This window comes from Perissodus microlepis, chromosome 9, assembly GCF_051167445.1.
Source record: "Perissodus microlepis isolate ML-2025 ecotype Zambia chromosome 9, ASM5116744v1, whole genome shotgun sequence".
Classification (NCBI taxonomy): domain Eukaryota; kingdom Metazoa; phylum Chordata; class Actinopteri; order Cichliformes; family Cichlidae; genus Perissodus; species Perissodus microlepis.
In genome coordinates, this window is record NC_140469.1 from 10,879,280 (window position 1) to 10,894,725 (window position 15,446).

Genomic DNA, 15,446 nt, shown 5'->3' on the forward strand with positions numbered 1-15,446 from the left:
CTTAAGCAGATAGAAAGAAGGATAGAGAACAACAATAGACTAATTAAAGTGATGATAATATACATACATCAATATTTTGCTCAGATTACCGTAGATATAATTCAGAGATTATTCTGTCAACTGGTTCAACAATGATGAATGATTGATCCATGATAGTTCTGATTATAAATTGTCACCATAAGAATACAAAATAAAATATCTCTTGTCCACAGAGCCAATGAAGAGAGAAGTCCGTATGGGGGAAATCTACTCTCTCCTTCCAGTCCCTGACTGTGCTCTGGATGCAGCGTTTTGGAAAATAGTGTAAAGGCTTTTCAGGAAGCTTTTAGGACACTGTGAAAATACTGAATTTGAATAGTGGAGGCTAGAAGTAGTGAATGTATCCTTCCTCTCTATCATTAGATGGAGAGAGTGTACAAAGGCCGGCATAGTGGGTCTGTGGCCACTCCTGCTTGCGCTTTTGCGTGTCCGTCAGCCAGCTGTGGAGAAGAGCAAAGTTTTTACATGCAAAGAGCTGACGTGAAAAGCAGTGTTGCAAACAATGAAATGTGTCCACTCTTTGTGCTTTTCACGCAGTAATGTTTGAAGCTATTTCTGCTGTTGTCCCATTCCCGGTGAAATCCGCTGTGCCTCCAATCCCGATCCCAGTCCACTTGCAAAGCAAACAGCATTTGTCAGACGCATCAGTGGTACTCAGACAGGATCCTGGACGACTACACGGGGGCACGTCTGGGGTGGCTAAGAGACCAATTGAAGGATGGCATGTTTACTGAATATGTGCTTAATTTTGTCAGGACATAGCCGGATCCATTGCTTCTGCGTGCTCTATTTTCACAAGCAAAGGCCTGGCTCTTTTTCCTGGCACCTTCTCAGGTGATCTCCATGCCGTGGCTTCTTCTCAAATCAACGTCTGGACTGCCGCAAAACAGCTGACCGTTGTCGACAGGATTCGAACCTGTGCGGGGAGACCCCAATGGATTTCTAGTCCATCGCCTTGACCGCTCGGCCACAACAACCACATTTGGCTGCGGAACTACATACTTGAAAGACATACGTCTTCCAAGTCCTACGCCACATTTCTTTCAAGTAGGATGTGCACAACAACGGCCACGCTGGATTGTAAATGCGGTAGCTGCATGACTTTGGTGCGAAAGCTTGTGGTTTTGCAGTTCCGTGAGATCGGTGCAGCACAGCTGCGGTTGAAGCTAGCTGGCTGACATTAGCTTGCTTGTTTGCATGAACAGTAACACACACAGCTGATGATTTTGCCTCCGCAAAGAGCTGATCAGTACATGGTTAGTAAAATGTTATCTTCATTCCAAACATTCAGCACAATATTTAAAGTGGGACTGGGTGTCTTTATGAAGAAGTAGCGTGTCCAATCCCAGTTTCATGTAAGAAGGCATAGGCATGAAGTGATGAGAACTCAAAGCCTGTGTGAACAGTGTCTTTCCACAGCAAACGGTAGCAGCGAGGCCGATGAAGAATGCACCTGGCCTGACATTGTAAGCATTTGCAGAAAGAGCGGAGAACGTTTTTAGTGTAAAACAGTACGCAGCCCACATGCTTGAACAGCACTGCGAGTGGCAGCTGCGATGGCCGGGAATCGAATCCGGGTCAACTGCTTGGAAGGCAGCTATGCTCGCCACTATACCACCATCGCTGTGAAAAACTGCAACATCACTGATTCATTGTCCGTCTTATAAAGCTTTTCAGGACAATTAACAAGGTGGGCATTGTGATTACTCGCTTGTCAGGTTCTAAACTGGTCAAAAGGTGGATCACTAAAAAGACTAGGGCTTTCATGCAACTGCACATTTAATCTCATCAGCAAAGCTTCTTTGCTACTCAAGTGTGACCTCTCACGCATTTAAACTCTTGCGTGATTTTTAGCACCTTGAGAGTCGCAATGGTCACGGGAGTTCTTTAGGTCACAGCAGACAAGGTGCGCATAGGTGTGAATCTGTCTTGGGACGAATCTGGGACGAGGACGTCTTTGGCTCCTCTTTCAAGTTATTGGACTTTGGCAAAAAGGTTTTACGCTTAATTAAAAAATGAGAGCAAGTGTCTGTGTCCCGAATACAAAGTGGGAGCTGGTTCCACAGAGAGGGGCCTGAAAAGTGATGGCTCTGCCTTCCATTGTACTTTTAAATCCCCTCGGAAGCCAGCAGTCTGAGAGCAAAGCACTCTGTTGGGATGATATGGCACTGTGAGATCTTGTAGACAAAATTGGTGGTGATTATTCAAGACCTTGTGTGTGAGGGCAAGTATTTGGATTTTTATTTGGGATTTAATTGGGAGCCAATGAAGAGAGAAGTCCGTATGGGGGAAATCTACTCTCTCCTTCCAGTCCCTGACTGTGCTCTGGATGCAGCGTTTTGGAAAATAGTGTAAAGGCTTTTCAGGAAGCTTTTAGGACACTGTGAAAATACTGAATTTGAATAGTGGAGGCTAGAAGTAGTGAATGTATCCTTCCTCTCTATCATTAGATGGAGAGAGTGTACAAAGGCCGGCATAGTGGGTCTGTGGCCACTCTTGCTTGCGCTTTTGCGTGTCCGTCAGCCAGCTGTGGAGAAGAGCAAAGTTTTTACATGCAAAGAGCTGAAGTGAAAAGCAGTGTTGCAAACAATGAAATGTGTCCACTCTTTGTGCTTTTCACGCAGTAATGTTTGAAGCTATTTCTGCTGTTGTCCCATTCCCGGTGAAATCCGCTGTCCCTCCAATCCCGATCCCAGTCCACTTGCAAAGCAAACAGCATTTGTCAGACGCATCAGTGGTACTCAGACAGGATCCTGGACGACTACACGGGGGCACGTCTGGGGTGGCTAAGAGACCAATTGAAGGATGGCATGTTTACTGAATATGTGCCTAATTTTGTCAGGACATAGCCGGATCCATTGCTTCTGCGTGCTCTATTTTCACAAGCAAAGGCCTGGCTCTTTCTCCTGGCACCTTCTCAGGTGATCTCCATGCCGTGGCTTCTTCTCAAATCAACGTCTGGACTGCCGCAAAATAGCTGACCGTTGTCGACAGGATTCGAAGCTGTGCGGGGAGACCCCAATGGATTTCTTGTCTATCGCCTTGACCGCTCGGCCACAACAACCACATTTGGCTGCGGAACTACATACTTGAAAGACATACGTCTTCCAAGTCCTACGCCACACGTCTTTCAAGTAGGATGTGCACAACAACGGCCACGCTGGATTGTAAATGCGGTAGCTGCATGACTTTGGTGCGAAAGCTTGTGGTTTTGCAGTTCCGTGAGATCGGTGCAGCACAGCTGCGGTTGAAGCTAGCTGGCTGACATTAGCTTGCTTGTTTGCATGAACAGTAACACACACAGCTGATGATTTTGCCACCGCAAAGAGCTGATCAGTACATGGTTAGTAAAATGTTATCTTCATTCCAAACATTCAGCACAATATTTAAAGTGGGACTGGGTGTCTTTATGAAGAAGTAGCGTGTCCAATCCCAGTTTCATGTAAGAAGGCATAGGCATGAAGTGATGAGAACTCAAAGCCTGTGTGAACAGTGTCTTTCCACAGCAAACGGTAGCAGCGAGGCCGATGAAGAATGCACCTGGCCTGACATTGTAAGCATTTGCAGAAAGAGCGGAGAACGTTTTTAGTGTAAAACAGTACGCAGCCCACATGCTTGAACAGCACTGCGAGTGGCAGCTGCGATGGCCGGGAATCGAACCCGGGTCAACTGCTTGGAAGGCAGCTATGCTCGCCACTATACCACCATCGCTGTGAAAAACTGCAACATCACTGATTCATTGTCCGTCTTATAAAGCTTTTCAGGACAATTAACAAGGTGGGCATTGTGATTACTCGCTTGTCAGGTTCTAAACTGGTCAAAAGGTGGATCACTAAAAAGACTAGGGCTTTCATGCAACTGCACATTTAATCTCATCAGCAAAGCTTCTTTGCTACTCAAGTGTGACCTCTCACGCATTTAAACTCTTGCGTGATTTTTAGCACCTTGAGAGTCGCAATGGTCACGGGAGTTCTTCAGGTCACAGCAGACAAGGTGCGCATAGGTGTGAATCTGTCTTGGGACGAATCTGGGACGAGGACGTCTTTGGCTCCTCTTTCAAATTATTGGACTTTGGCAAAAAGGTTTTACGCTTAATTAAAAAATGAGAGCAAGTGTCTGTGTCCCGAATACAAAGTGGGAGCTGGTTCCACAGAGAGGGGCCTGAAAAGTGATGGCTCTGCCTTCCATTGTACTTTTAAATCCCCTCGGAAGCCAGCAGTCTGAGAGCAAAGCACTCTGTTGGGATGATATGGCACTGTGAGATCTTGTAGACAAAATTGGTGGTGATTATTCAAGACCTTGTGTGTGAGGGCAAGTATTTGGATTTTTATTTGGGATTTAATTGGGAGCCAATGAAGAGAGAAGTCCGTATGGGGGAAATCTACTCTCTCCTTCCAGTCCCTGACTGTTCTCTGGATGCAGCGTTTTGGAAAATAGTGTAAAGGCTTTTCAGGAAGCTTTTAGGACACTGTGAAAATACTGAATTTGAATAGTGGAGGCTAGAAGTAGTGAATGTATCCTTCCTCTCTATCATTAGATGGCGAGAGTGTACAAAGGCCGGCATAGTGGGTCTGTGGCCACTCTTGCTTGCGCTTTTGCGTGTCCGTCAGCCAGCTGTGGAGAAGAGCAAAGTTTTTACATGCAAAGAGCTGAAGTGAAAAGCAGTGTTGCAAACAATGAAATGTGTCCACTCTTTGTGCTTTTCACGCAGTAATGTTTGAAGCTATTTCTGCTGTTGTCCCATTCCCGGTGAAATCCGCTGTCCCTCCAATCCCGATCCCAGTCCACTTGCAAAGCAAACAGCATTTGTCAGACGCATCAGTGGTACTCAGACAGGATCCTGGACGACTACACGGGGGCACGTCTGGGGTGGCTAAGAGACCAATTGAAGGATGGCATGTTTACTGAATATGTGCTTAATTTTGTCAGGACATAGCCGGATCCATTGCTTCTGCGTGCTCTATTTTCACAAGCAAAGGCCTGGCTCTTTTTCCTGGCACCTTCTCAGGTGATCTCCATGCCGTGGCTTCTTCTCAAATCAACGTCTGGACTGCCGCAAAACAGCTGACCGTTGTCGACAGGATTCGAACCTGTGCGGGGAGACCCCAATGGATTTCTAGTCCATCGCCTTGACCGCTCGGCCACAACAACCACATTTGGCTGTGGAACTACATACTTGAAAGACATACGTCTTCCAAGTCCTACGCCACACGTCTTTCAAGTAGGATGTTCACAACAACGGCCACGCTGGACTGTAAATGCGGTAGCTGCATGACTTTGGTGCGAAAGCTTGTGGTTTTGCAGTTCCGTGAGATCGGTGCAGCACAGCTGCGGTTGAAGCTAGCTGGCTGACATTAGCTTGCTTGTTTGCATGAACAGTAACACACACAGCTGATGATTTTGCCACCGCAAAGAGCTGATCAGTACATGGTTAGTAAAATGTTATCTTCATTCCAAACATTCAGCACAATATTTAAAGTGGGACTGGGTGTCTTTATGAAGAAGTAGCGTGTCCAATCCCAGTTTCATGTAAGAAGGCATAGGCATGAAGTGATGAGAACTCAAAGCCTGTGTGAACAGTGTCTTTCCACAGCAAACGGTAGCAGCGAGGCCGATGAAGAATGCACCTGGCCTGACATTGTAAGCATTTGCAGAAAGAGCGGAGAACGTTTTTAGTGTAAAACAGTACGCAGCCCACATGCTTGAACAGCACTGCGAGTGGCAGCTGCGATGGCCGGGAATCGAACCCGGGTCAACTGCTTGGAAGGCAGCTATGCTCGCCACTATACCACCATCGCTGTGAAAAACTGCAACATCACTGATTCATTGTCCGTCTTATAAAGCTTTTCAGGACAATTAACAAGGTGGGCATTGTGATTACTCGCTTGTCAGGTTCTAAACTGGTCAAAAGGTGGATCACTAAAAAGACTAGGGCTTTCATGCAACTGCACATTTAATCTCATCAGCAAAGCTTCTTTGCTACTCAAGTGTGACCTCTCACGCATTTAAACTCTTGCGTGATTTTTAGCACCTTGAGAGTCGCAATGGTCACGGGAGTTCTTCAGGTCACAGCAGACAAGGTGCGCATAGGTGTGAATCTGTCTTGGGACGAATCTGGGACGAGGACGTCTTTGGCTCCTCTTTCAAGTTATTGGACTTTGGCAAAAAGGTTTTACGCTTAATTAAAAAATGAGAGCAAGTGTCTGTGTCCCGAATACAAAGTGGGAGCTGGTTCCACAGAGAGGGGCCTGAAAAGTGATGGCTCTGCCTTCCATTGTACTTTTAAATCCCCTCGGAAGCCAGCAGTCTGAGAGCAAAGCATTCTGTTGGGATGATATGGCACTGTGAGATCTTGTAGACAAAATTGGTGGTGATTATTCAAGACCTTGTGTGTGAGGGCAAGTATTTGGATTTTTATTTGGGATTTAATTGGGAGCCAATGAAGAGAGAAGTCCGTATGGGGGAAATCTACTCTCTCCTTCCAGTCCCTGACTGTGCTCTGGATGCAGCGTTTTGGAAAATAGTGTAAAGGCTTTTCAGGAAGCTTTTAGGACACTGTGAAAATATTGAATTTGAATAGTGGAGGCTAGAAGTAGTGAATGTATCCTTCCTCTCTATCATTAGATGGAGAGAGTGTACAAAGGCCGGCATAGTGGGTCTGTGGCCACTCTTGCTTGCGCTTTTGCGTGTCCGTCAGCCAGCTGTGGAGAAGAGCAAAGTTTTTACATGCAAAGAGCTGAAGTGAAAAGCAGTGTTGCAAACAATGAAATGTGTCCACTCTTTGTGCTTTTCACGCAGTAATGTTTGAAGCTATTTCTGCTGTTGTCCCATTCCCGGTGAAATCCGCTGTGCCTCCAATCCCGATCCCAGTCCACTTGCAAAGCAAACAGCATTTGTCAGACGCATCAGTGGTACTCAGACAGGATCCTGGACGACTACACGGGGGCACGTCTGGGGTGGCTAAGAGACCAATTGAAGGATGGCATGTTTACTGAATATGTGCTTAATTTTGTCAGGACATAGCCGGATCCATTGCTTCTGCGTGCTCTATTTTCACAAGCAAAGGCCTGGCTCTTTTTCCTGGCACCTTCTCAGGTGATCTCCATGCCGTGGCTTCTTCTCAAATCAACGTCTGGACTGCCGCAAAACAGCTGACCGTTGTCGACAGGATTCGAACCTGTGCGGGGAGACCCCAATGGATTTCTAGTCCATCACCTTGACCGCTCGGCCACAACAACCACATTTGGCTGCGGAACTACATACTTGAAAGACATACGTCTTCCAAGTCCTACGCCACATTTCTTTCAAGTAGGATGTGCACAACAACGGCCACGCTGGATTGTAAATGCGGTAGCTGCATGACTTTGGTGCGAAAGCTTGTGGTTTTGCAGTTCCGTGAGATCGGTGCAGCACAGCTGCGGTTGAAGCTAGCTGGCTGACATTAGCTTGCTTGTTTGCATGAACAGTAACACACACAGCTGATGATTTTGCCACCGCAAAGAGCTGATCAGTACATGGTTAGTAAAATGTTATCTTCATTCCAAACATTCAGCACAATATTTAAAGTGGGACTGGGTGTCTTTATGAAGAAGTAGCGTGTCCAATCCCAGTTTCATGTAAGAAGGCATAGGCATGAAGTGATGAGAACTCAAAGCCTGTGTGAACAGTGTCTTTCCACAGCAAACGGTAGCAGCGAGGCCGATGAAGAATGCACCTGGCCTGACATTGTAAGCATTTGCAGAAAGAGCGGAGAACGTTTTTAGTGTAAAACAGTACGCAGCCCACATGCTTGAACAGCACTGCGAGTGGCAGCTGCGATGGCCGGGAATCGAACCCGGGTCAACTGCTTGGAAGGCAGCTATGCTCGCCACTATACCACCATCGCTGTGAAAAATTGCAACATCACTGATTCATTGTCCGTCTTATAAAGCTTTTCAGGACAATTAACAAGGTGGGCATTGTGATTACTCGCTTGTCAGGTTCTAAACTGGTCAAAAGGTGGATCACTAAAAAGACTAGGGCTTTCATGCAACTGCACATTTAATCTCATCAGCAAAGCTTCTTTGCTACTCAAGTGTGACCTCTCACGCATTTAAACTCTTGCGTGATTTTTAGCACCTTGAGAGTCGCAATGGTCACGGGAGTTCTTCAGGTCACAGCAGACAAGGTGCGCATAGGTGTGAATCTGTCTTGGGACGAATCTGGGACGAGGAAGTCTTTGGCTCCTCTTTCAAGTTATTGGACTTTGGCAAAAAGGTTTTACGCTTAATTAAAAAATGAGAGCAAGTGTCTGTGTCCCGAATACAAAGTGGGAGCTGGTTCCACAGAGAGGGGCCTGAAAAGTGATGGCTCTGCCTTCCATTGTACTTTTAAATCCCCTCGGAAGCCAGCAGTCTGAGAGCAAAGCACTCTGTTGGGATGATATGGCACTGTGAGATCTTGTAGACAAAATTGGTGGTGATTATTCAAGACCTTGTGTGTGAGGGCAAGTATTTGGATTTTTATTTGGGATTTAATTGGGAGCCAATGAAGAGAGAAGTCCGTATGGGGGAAATCTACTCTCTCCTTCCAGTCCCTGACTGTGCTCTGGATGCAGCGTTTTGGAAAATAGTGTAAAGGCTTTTCAGGAAGCTTTTAGGACACTGTGAAAATACTGAATTTGAATAGTGGAGGCTAGAAGTAGTGAATGTATCCTTCCTCTCTATCATTAGATGGAGAGAGTGTACAAAGGCCGGCATAGTGGGTCTGTGGCCACTCTTGCTTGCGCTTTTGCGTGTCCGTCAGCCAGCTGTGGAGAAGAGCAAAGTTTTTACATGCAAAGAGCTGAAGTGAAAAGCAGTGTTGCAAACAATGAAATGTGTCCACTCTTTGTGCTTTTCACGCAGTAATGTGTGATGTTTGAAGCTATTTCTGCTGTTGTCCCATTCCCGGTGAAATCCGCTGTCCCTCCAATCCCGATCCCAGTCCACTTGCAAAGCAAACAGCATTTGTCAGACGCATCAGTGGTACTCAGACAGGATCCTGGACGACTACACGGGGGCACGTCTGGGGTGGCTAAGAGACCAATTGAAGGATGGCATGTTTACTGAATATGTGCTTAATTTTGTCAGGACATAGCCGGATCCATTGCTTCTGCGTGCTCTATTTTCACAAGCAAAGGCCTGGCTCTTTTTCCTGGCACCTTCTCAGGTGATCTCCATGCCGTGGCTTCTTCTCAAATCAACGTCTGGACTGCCGCAAAACAGCTGACCGTTGTCGACAGGATTCGAACCTGTGCGGGGAGACCCCAATGGATTTCTAGTCCATCGCCTTGACCGCTCGGCCACAACAACCACATTTGGCTGTGGAACTATATACTTGAAAGACATACGTCTTCCAAGTCCTACGCCACACGTCTTTCAAGTAGGATGTTCACAACAACGGCCACGCTGGATTGTAAATGCGGTAGCTGCATGACTTTGGTGCGAAAGCTTGTGGTTTTGCAGTTCCGTGAGATCGGTGCAGCACAGCTGCGGTTGAAGCTAGCTGGCTGACATTAGCTTGCTTGTTTGCATGAACAGTAACACACACAGCTGATGATTTTGCCACCGCAAAGAGCTGATCAGTACATGGTTAGTAAAATGTTATCTTCATTCCAAACATTCAGCACAATATTTAAAGTGGGACTGGGTGTCTTTATGAAGAAGTAGCGTGTCCAATCCCAGTTTCATGTAAGAAGGCATAGGCATGAAGTGATGAGAACTCAAAGCCTGTGTGAACAGTGTCTTTCCACAGCAAACGGTAGCAGCGAGGCCGATGAAGAATGCACCTGGCCTGACATTGTAAGCATTTGCAGAAAGAGCGGAGAACGTTTTTAGTGTAAAACAGTACGCAGCCCACATGCTTGAACAGCACTGCGAGTGGCAACTGCGATGGCCGGGAATCGAACCCGGGTCAACTGCTTGGAAGGCAGCTATGCTCGCCACTATACCACCATCGCTGTGAAAAACTGCAACATCACTGATTCATTGTCCGTCTTATAAAGCTTTTCAGGACAATTAACAAGGTGGGCATTGTGATTACTCGCTTGTCAGGTTCTAAACTGGTCAAAAGGTGGATCACTAAAAAGACTAGTGCTTTCATGCAACTGCACATTTAATCTCATCAGCAAAGCTTCTTTGCTACTCAAGTGTGACCTCTCACGCATTTAAACTCTTGCGTGATTTTTAGCACCTTGAGAGTCGCAATGGTCACGGGAGTTCTTCAGGTCACAGCAGACAAGGTGCGCATAGGTGTGAATCTGTCTTGGGACGAATCTGGGACGAGGACGTCTTTGGCTCCTCTTTCAAGTTATTGGACTTTGGCAAAAAGGTTTTACGCTTAATTAAAAAATGAGAGCAAGTGTCTGTGTCCCGAATACAAAGTGGGAGCTGGTTCCACAGAGAGGGGCCTGAAAAGTGATGGCTCTGCCTTCCATTGTACTTTTAAATCCCCTCGGAAGCCAGCAGTCTGAGAGCAAAGCACTCTGTTGGGATGATATGGCACTGTGAGATCTTGTAGACAAAATTGGTGGTGATTATTCAAGACCTTGTGTGTGAGGGCTGTGTGAGAGCTTTGTTCTCCAACCTTTCTCCTCCAAAGGATCAGAATAAAATCACTATTAGCTCAGAGTAGGTTAGTTAGCTAAGTAGAATTAAAATTATTTGGTTGTTATACTTTGCGTTGGTCCTGCTAAAGTGCATCAATACAATTTCTACCTGTAAACTGTGAAATGACTGGACCCACACAGTGGCTTTAAGCTTTACTTTTTACCACAAGCACTCTCCACTACACACACCTCTCGCCAGTCTCCTGCGTAACAATAAGAAGGGGAGAGAGTCATTAGTCCCATCAAAAATCGTGAAATCGTAAAGGGAGAATTTTTTCCCCTCTGTTACAGATTTTTTTTTTGAAGTGCCACTTTGTCCTCTGTTTTCTTTTTTGGGGGAAGGGGGGGGGGGGGGTTCATACACTGAATTGATACTATGTTTTTGGGTAATTGGCTCTATTGCAATTATTTTGTTGCTGAAAAACAAAACAAAACAAAACAAAAAACTATTCCTTAAAATAAAAATAAAAATGCAGAGTCCTAACTAGGGATGGGTACCGGTATCCGGTGCCATGATGGCACCGGTTCTGATATAAACGGTAGTAACCAGACCGAAAAGCAGCGCACATTTCGGTGCTTTATTTCGGTGCTTTTTTTTCCTGAGCTGTGATACACTTTAGATTCTAGCCAATCATTTTACGTTTCCGAGGATAGTAGGCGGGTCCAGGTACGTACGTTCTTTTAGAGCAGAGCTACGGATTAAATATCCCCAAGGAGGACCGGTCAAATGTATGGCTGTACTTCACAGCAAAATATGCAAACTCAGCAGCCTGCAACAAGTGCTTTAAGGTGATACTGTCAAAGGAGGTAACACCTCAAATCCGATGAAACACCTGGCGACGCATAGCGTTTTTTTTAAAAGCCGAGAAATGCGCCGTATTTGATAGCTTGCTGCGAGACCTCACTCCGTGCACATCTACTGCGGGTGGGTTGCCAGTTATCGGACCCGGAGCAACATCCCCCAAAAACCCGAAGAATAGAGTCCTGGCCCCTAGCCCTGCCAGTGTAGCAGAAATGATGACGGATGATGATGGCAGCCGCAGCCGTTCTTCTCTGCGTGAGTAGCGTAATGTTGTTCGTGTGTAATTTACGTTGAGTAGGCTAACCACGTTATTACATTAATGCATGTAAGGTGAACTAGCAAACATCATCATAGCTACATGCGGCTGTCTTCTTGTTTGATGGCAGATACTCCCTTCACCCTGGCCAAAAAGGCTAAAATGACCAAAGAAAAAGTGGAAAACAGTTAAACATGAGAGGTTTTTGGATAAAGTTTGTGTTTTTTCCATTGTTTAAGCACTGCTTCCAGCCAAGAGTGATACCATATATGCCCCATAGCTGCAGAAAAGGCTAACATTGTTATCTTTTTACAAAAAAACAGCTGAACATGAGAGGTTTTTGGACAAAGTTGGTGTTCTCCATTCTTTAAGCACCGGTTTGAGCACCGGCACCGTTTCAAAAGTACCGGTTTGGCACCGGTATCGGATAAAACCTAAACGATACCCATCCCTAGTCCTAACTTCTATATTAAAAAAAAAACAAAACACACAAACATGGACAGAAAGCTCAAAATAGCCACTGGTCTCAGAAAACGCATATCAGAACTGATAAGAACAAAGCAGAACAGACAATGCCAAAGGAGAGTACATAAACTGCTTCAAAGGAACTACTGAGAGATTGAGGAATATGTTTGCATGTGAGTGGAGGGTTCAGAACAGATGAATCTAGAGGCAGGTGGGAGTTGCAGCTTTTAAAATGACAGCAGAGTGCATGATAGGAACATAAAAAGCAGACTGACTGAATAAAGAAAGACAGAAATCCAATCACAGGTCTGTTTGCTTTGACATTACAACATCTAAACAGAGAAGTGTTTCACTCGCTGTCTGCAAAAATCACACAGTGACTTTTACTTTGTCGTCTCTCCTCTGTGTCTGATCATTTGGTAAGAAAACATTCATACAGGTTACTAATTTTGTGCCTTGTAATGAAAAAAGGCTTTACTTAATGGTGTTTTTTTTCTTGTTTTTTCTTTTTTAAGTACTTTACAAAATGAGGCAAGTTCCTGTTTTTGTTTCTTATTTGTGTAATGATTTCTTTCTTCATATTTTTCCAGGTGATGGGTTTTATGACAGACATCACGTTACTGAGTCTCCTCATTATTCCAAGTGAGCCATCTAGTTTCAGTCATTTACTGTCTGACAGATCAGAGCAGAAAGAGATACTTTCCAAAGTTACACATTTTATACTGAAGATGTTGATAGAACAAGAGATAAAAAGCAAACCCATGACTCTTAAAGTCAGATTGTTCATCATGAATTTTCTCTTTATCTACATTTCTATATTTTAATGATATTCTGTTTTTTCAGGCACTTTGGCTGCTTGTCCTGATCCTACAAACCTGTTCATCACTGCACCAACAGAGATGGAAGCTCTGAGTGGATCTTGTTTACAAATCCCATGCAACTTTAGTGCTGCTGGACCAGAAAAGTTTGACAGCACAAGACCTGTGTTTGGAGCGTGGATTAAAAATAATTATGAATTTGGCAATAATCCAAACAATGTGATCTTCAACAGCAGTGGGACAGTTTACATCTATCCAATGAATATTACAGGAGACTTGACAAAAAAAAAACTGCACCACTCTGTTTTCCACTTTAACCACAGATTATACAAACACATACTACTTCAGAATCGTGAACTTGCCCTACAGATGTACAGCTGTTTGTGATCCTCTTCAAATAACAATTAAAGGTAAGAAAGTTTCCTCTCATTCTAAAAAGAATAACGAATAATCAGCTGCAGCTTTTGTGAGTCAGCTGCTTCTGTTATACTCATTTTCCATCTGGACGTAGCGTTTTCCACTGAAAACGCTACGTCCAGATGAACAGAATCAACTTCTGGTGTTTTGGAGATTTATTTACCTGGATGATTGAGAATGCATCAAGACATTTAGTATAACACATTATTAGTCCCAGCAGAGGTGCTGCTCTTACTTTTCTAATCTTTTACTATTTTAAAAGTCTTTAGAAGGCGTTTCTGGATTTGCAGATTATAAACTGCCTTGTGGATAAATTGTTGAATCAATGTGCACTGCTGCACTGCTGCACTACTTCACACTTATATTTCATCTACGTCTATCTGGTCATGTGTCTTTTATGTTCTCTGGTTAGTCTGTCTTGTCTTCTGTGTTTTACTGTTATGTCCATGCCAGGGCAGAAGTAAATTTTCTGGGGTGAAGTTGCTGTTCGCCTTGACCAGCTAAGACTACAGATTATAGATGAAGTCAAGAAAAGTAAAAAGAATCCTGTCCTGATTACAAAGCTGATGCACACCACTTTGGCCTTGCGATTCAAAGAGATTATCAGTGATGACCTACCAGTGAGTCAGATCCTGGATCGCTGGCTTACTCTGAAATTGGAGTCTCAGGTAAGAATGTATATAGATGTATCTAACAAGATGTATTTTATATTGACTTCTGTTATCTGGCCTGTCTGAACAAGTTATTCCTTTGTAGTGTAAGGATTTTGATGTATTTTGCAAAGATTTGTAGACTAATTGAAACTTGTAAACGTAAATTTATCCTGTGTGTTCACATCTGTGCATAATTCCACAGGATTACACACCTTTACCTGAAGAACCACTTTTATGATTTGTTGGACCAACATGCTCCCCGGCTCCAGAGCTTAATCTGAAAGAAAGCTGCTTGTTCACACATTCACAGCTAAAAATTCCAGCAGAGAAACCAGAGGGATCAACCGCTGTTCAAACTGTGAACTTGCAAATTTGTTTAGTATATTTTTTGCTTTATCCTCTCAATTCTTGCTGAGTTAGATGATTAATTTAGAAGGATTTTGTTTTGCATCATACTTCCACTGAATGCCCAGGGGATGCTGCTTTCTTATTGGGTGATCATCATCAACTCAGGACACAGTGATACGTGCATCTTTGGATTTGGTTTGCTTTGTTCTCCAAACTTTCTCCTCCAAAGGATCAGAATAAAATCAGTATTAGCTCAGAGTAGGTTAGCAACTGTTGGGATTAAATAATTTGCAGTTGTAACATAGTTAAATAGAGTTGAAGTTAAATCCCGCTAAATGGGACATTGGCGCCACCTACTGTTGAAAAAGTCACCCTGCAACATTCACAAAGGGCAAGGGATTCTGGGTAATCCTCAGAATAATGGAGGATTCCTGCGAGGTAAGGAATGCGCAAATGTCGTGGGGAGGAAAAATCATATCGCAGGCTGTTAAAGTAATACAGTCTGACCTGATTATTTTTGTTGTTTATACATCATTTGTTGCGGGTCATTTCTCCAGTCTTTATGTTGAACTGAGTGCACGTTTATGTGAGATTTATTTATTGGGAGGAGAGGAAACAAAATGGGAGCATAGTTAGCTAACTCTGTTGTTGCTTTCCCGTTTAGATTTTGTGCTGATTGCCCACGACATTAAAAAGAGAGCATTCTAACCATTGCCTTTTTGTTGTGAATGCAGGTATGTGACTGTGCCACACTGTTTAGAGAATTTACATTGTTTCATGTACAGCTTTAAAATATATTTCTATATTCCTTTCATTTGGGAAATTTAACATGCAATGTTAATGGTGTTGAAGTTTTTCTATTTTGGTTGTATAAATTTACCACTATACGATCACACTGCAAGTGGAAATGTAATCCTCAGAATAATGGAGGATTCCTGCGAGATTTTGTGCTGATTGCCCACGACATTAAAAAGAGAGCATTCTAACCATTGCCTTTTTGTTGTGAATGCAGACCAGAGAA

General features: G+C 44.2%; 10 non-coding genes and 1 pseudogene across 10 annotated transcripts; all 11 read right to left on the bottom strand.

The window, feature by feature from the left end:
- LOC146380052 (myelin-associated glycoprotein-like) overlaps nucleotides 1-15,446 on the bottom strand; it is a 132,283-nt pseudogene that overhangs the window by 57,370 nt on the left and 59,467 nt on the right.
- On the bottom strand, nucleotides 935-1,016 carry trnas-aga (transfer RNA serine (anticodon AGA)). The gene has a single exon. It is a non-coding gene; the product is annotated as a tRNA-Ser (tRNA).
- trnag-ucc (transfer RNA glycine (anticodon UCC)) lies at nucleotides 1,592-1,663 on the bottom strand. The gene has a single exon. It is a non-coding gene; the product is annotated as a tRNA-Gly (tRNA).
- Nucleotides 3,022-3,103, bottom strand: trnas-aga (transfer RNA serine (anticodon AGA)). The gene has a single exon. It is a non-coding gene; the product is annotated as a tRNA-Ser (tRNA).
- On the bottom strand, nucleotides 3,679-3,750 carry trnag-ucc (transfer RNA glycine (anticodon UCC)). The gene has a single exon. It is a non-coding gene; the product is annotated as a tRNA-Gly (tRNA).
- trnas-aga (transfer RNA serine (anticodon AGA)) lies at nucleotides 5,109-5,190 on the bottom strand. Its single transcript has one exon. It is a non-coding gene; the product is annotated as a tRNA-Ser (tRNA).
- Nucleotides 5,766-5,837, bottom strand: trnag-ucc (transfer RNA glycine (anticodon UCC)). The gene has a single exon. It is a non-coding gene; the product is annotated as a tRNA-Gly (tRNA).
- On the bottom strand, nucleotides 7,196-7,277 carry trnas-aga (transfer RNA serine (anticodon AGA)). Its single transcript has one exon. It is a non-coding gene; the product is annotated as a tRNA-Ser (tRNA).
- On the bottom strand, nucleotides 7,853-7,924 carry trnag-ucc (transfer RNA glycine (anticodon UCC)). Its single transcript has one exon. It is a non-coding gene; the product is annotated as a tRNA-Gly (tRNA).
- trnas-aga (transfer RNA serine (anticodon AGA)) lies at nucleotides 9,290-9,371 on the bottom strand. The gene has a single exon. It is a non-coding gene; the product is annotated as a tRNA-Ser (tRNA).
- On the bottom strand, nucleotides 9,947-10,018 carry trnag-ucc (transfer RNA glycine (anticodon UCC)). The gene has a single exon. It is a non-coding gene; the product is annotated as a tRNA-Gly (tRNA).